Source organism: Cibotium barometz, chromosome 55 (genome assembly GCF_041138505.1).
Source record: "Cibotium barometz isolate CiBa-2024 chromosome 55, ASM4113850v1, whole genome shotgun sequence".
Classification (NCBI taxonomy): domain Eukaryota; kingdom Viridiplantae; phylum Streptophyta; class Polypodiopsida; order Cyatheales; family Cibotiaceae; genus Cibotium; species Cibotium barometz.
In genome coordinates this window covers 36,759,675-36,763,206 of record NC_141100.1, presented here as the reverse complement: position 1 = coordinate 36,763,206, position 3,532 = coordinate 36,759,675, and the positions used below count along the sequence as shown (strand labels likewise).

The 3,532-nt window shown below is 41.1% G+C and overlaps 1 long non-coding RNA gene across 2 annotated transcripts; it reads right to left on the bottom strand.

Annotated features, from left to right (window-relative positions):
- Positions 1 to 747: 747 nt before the first annotated feature.
- Positions 748 to 3,275, bottom strand: LOC147607699 (uncharacterized). 2 transcript variants are annotated; one of them, XR_015264743.1, is made up of 3 exons: positions 3,053 to 3,275; positions 2,730 to 2,973; positions 748 to 2,653 (listed from the first exon to the last, which is right to left on the bottom strand). It is a non-coding gene; the product is annotated as an uncharacterized LOC147607699 (long non-coding RNA). The 2 variants fall into 2 exon arrangements; XR_015264742.1 differs by having other exon boundaries at positions 748 to 2,973.
- Positions 3,276 to 3,532: the final 257 nt, after the last annotated feature.

The window sequence follows — 3,532 nt, the reverse complement described above, 5'->3', positions numbered from 1 at the left end:
ATAGGCATATAGTAACAGACATAGGCGTACGCTTGCTATTTCATTGTTTTAGTCATGAGAGTTTATTGTTTAATTGAATTCTGGTTTATTTCCTTTCTCAAAGCTTGCCTAATCATTCTTTTAAGTAGCTCACTACACAGCTCACTAGTGCTTAGCCCAATTTGTTTCTTAGCATGAGACATCATCTTGAATTGGAAATGAGGAGAGTTCTCAGTTCTTTTGGAAACAAGAACATATATTTTTGGAACAGATATTTTTGGAGGTTTTGGATCTTTATATGTGTTGACTCACCAGACACCAAGGGCCCAGGGTGCAGAAGGACGTGGATCAAGTGGTTGTAAGTAAGATATTGGTTGCTTTTTGATTTGTTTAAATTTTTTAAATATATAGTAATAAGCCTATGTGCTAACAGTGCCCCTAATGATCAATTTCATCTCACTTGGGAGTAAGTATTTCTCAATGTTATGGCTTTATTAAAACAAAATAATCTAATTAACATTTATTGTTTTAATGTCATAACTTAATTTATTTGGGAACATAATACTTTAGAGGAGTGCTTTGGCAGTGGTGGTGGTGGGCGGTGTACAAAGACTGTGATGAGGGATATGCAAGGGCTTTTGAAAGATGTGTTGCATTTTCGGAAGCAAGAAGGTGGCTGTGTTTTCATATCGTGGCTACGGCATCACAATTTGGATACATTACACACACCTGCTCTTTGCATGCTGCACTTTGTTTTAAAGACCTGCACCTGCTTCAATAAATTAACTACACCAGCACACACAATTACTAATCATGTGTCACACACACACCACCATACACATGGAGATTCACAATCTCCTACACATCACTGCATATCACCAGAGAGCTTAGATACATATTCTAAATCATATACATACATGCCAACACACTCTCTGATTATAGTCATGCTTGATCCTTGAAGACATGCGCAGCAACACCAGTAGTGCCATGTGGGTGTGGACCCACGAATCCGCTATGTGTTGAGAACCATGTGCCTGCTGCTCTGTGATCCTCCACTTTGAATCAGCACCGCAACCCTTGGTCATACATTTGCAATCTCTGATTCGGTCTACTCTCCGCATAAGGAACAGCACATCATTAAAGATGTCTACATACACATGGCAATTCAGCCCTTGGCTTCTGCTGCTCATGCATACATGCACTTGGCTGTCCCCACACCCTCGTGCTTGCACAATCTAGGTGCTCCCAAACAGCACTTTGCCCTCATTGACATAAAGGCAGCCATCATTACATACACTTGAAAACCTACATCTGCACAATCAAATTACACATACCTCTATGTGCTTTTCCAATCGGCTATGGTGTCATGTGGGTGTGGACACACTGTTGTGCTTCAATCACCTTGGCTTCCTCCTGTATGTTTTCTCGGCTACACCTGATTCTATGCGCAGATGGTTGACCTTGCATACACACAACTGCTCTCAGACATGTGCACACAAATCAGCCATGGCTGTCTCCTGATAGCAACCCGGATACACTTGTGAAGCTTACACAACCCAGGCTGCTCCAAGACCACACCTGGATTGCACCTGGACTCTTCTGCCTGCACATGGTCACCTGGGCACACACACCTGGATGATCGCTTTTCTTGCTTTGTTCATGTCGCCATACCGCCTCTCTCTCTGCGCTATGCTGCCCTCTTTGATCAACCACCTTCCACCCTGTTTAGATGTCCATACACTATAGTGTTGAAGCCACATCAGAACAGCATCATGACCAGCCATCTCCTCTTGGCTATGGAACCATAAAATGCCCTTGGTGAATTCCCAAAGAACTAGTCCACACAACTCTTGCAAACCCTCAACTCTGTCTGAGTACATACTTTAAGTTGACATGCAAACCTATCCATTAGCTGCATGCCTACAGGCTAAACCCATCACTCGACCTCGGTGCTAGCATCTCTTGAGGCCTGGTTCATGCAACTATGCATTGATTGAAGAATTTATTCTATCATAGAAGTGTTAGATGGTAAAAATGCTGATTGTCCAATTGAAGGGGAACAAGATTTGATCTATAGTAGCTATTCTCATTATTTTGTTGAGACTCGTATAAGAAGGCGTTAAGAGTATCCTAAGTAGCCACTTCTTCTAGTCAAACAAAGTCACTAGAGCCATCAGTGGTGGATGAGTCTCTCTCTAGTTTTGATTGGCATCATGCTATATAGGTAGAGATGGATGCCATAGAGCGGAATGCCACATGGTTAGTGGTGCCGATGCCTAAGAAGCGAAAAGTGATGTGTGCACGGGATTTTCAAAACCAAGTACAAAGCATATGGTAGCTTGGACAAGTACAAGGTGAGGTTGGTGGCTAAGGGCTATGCACAACACTCTAGCATAAGCTAAGTTGTTTTGTGAAGAACCCTGTGTTTCATGCCAAGAGATTTTCTTTACCCTTAGAGATGGCAGTGCTAGTATTTGATGTATACACCTTAGTATTTAATGTATACACCCTAGTATTTGATGGAAGCTCTAGCACTCTAGCTCTCTGTTGCGAGCCTTGTATGGTCTTGTACTAGTCATTTTGATGGAATATATTCAGCACTGTCACAAAGAGTAGGGGAATTGAACCCCTTCGTCACATTAATTTGAAATGTGATTACCCCAAGACTCTCTTTCTGCAAAAGATTGTTAGTATTAATAGGTTAAAGAAATGCCAAAACCAGTATACATATTACATGGAGTAAATATTACCTTGATGTCATATGCTTGCACCTCATTATCACTTAAGCCTTTCTCAGCCTCCTATATCTCTTCCTGCGTGAGCTCCATGTCATATGGATTTGCAAGTAATAATCTTGATGCATCACCAGTCTCTATCTCCATGTCGTTTATCCTCATGCTCACTCAAAAGCTTAGACGAGTCAAAAGAGTAGAAACCATTTGCCTCCTTTCTAAGATTACCGTATGTCTTGAACCATTTAATTTTTAACACCACCTACAACACACACCCACACGCTATTAGTGCATGATTAAATAATAATGTAAAAGATAAGGTGCCACATACATGTCTATACCTGCTTGAAGGATCGATAATCGACTTCAATTATGGCCTCTAACTCCCCCACATACTCAATCTCTGAATCAATTGGATTTGCCTCTCGTGCACTTGATTGGCTTAGCTGCTTGAATGATGCCATAATACATAGACTCTTGCAGCACCCATCCCTTAGCCATGGAGCCCTCCTATTCCAAACAAAGCATTTGATGACACACCTAAATCTCTAATAAAAAAAACACCCATCGCGCACTCACAACACCTGTAAGCTCTACTTCCTCATAACAAGGTGTATCGATACATAAACTTGAATGTCGAAGAAGTTTTCCATCAAAGTTCTACATTATATTGAAGTTCTATGCGCTCCAATTTTTTTTGTGGTATCTCTTAATCTCCTTGGAGACAATCCACCTGGACCAAAAAGAGAACACAAATTAGATGTCATTGTCTAACAATCAATGCGTAGTACTATTTAGGCTATATCAAAAGACAAAATTAC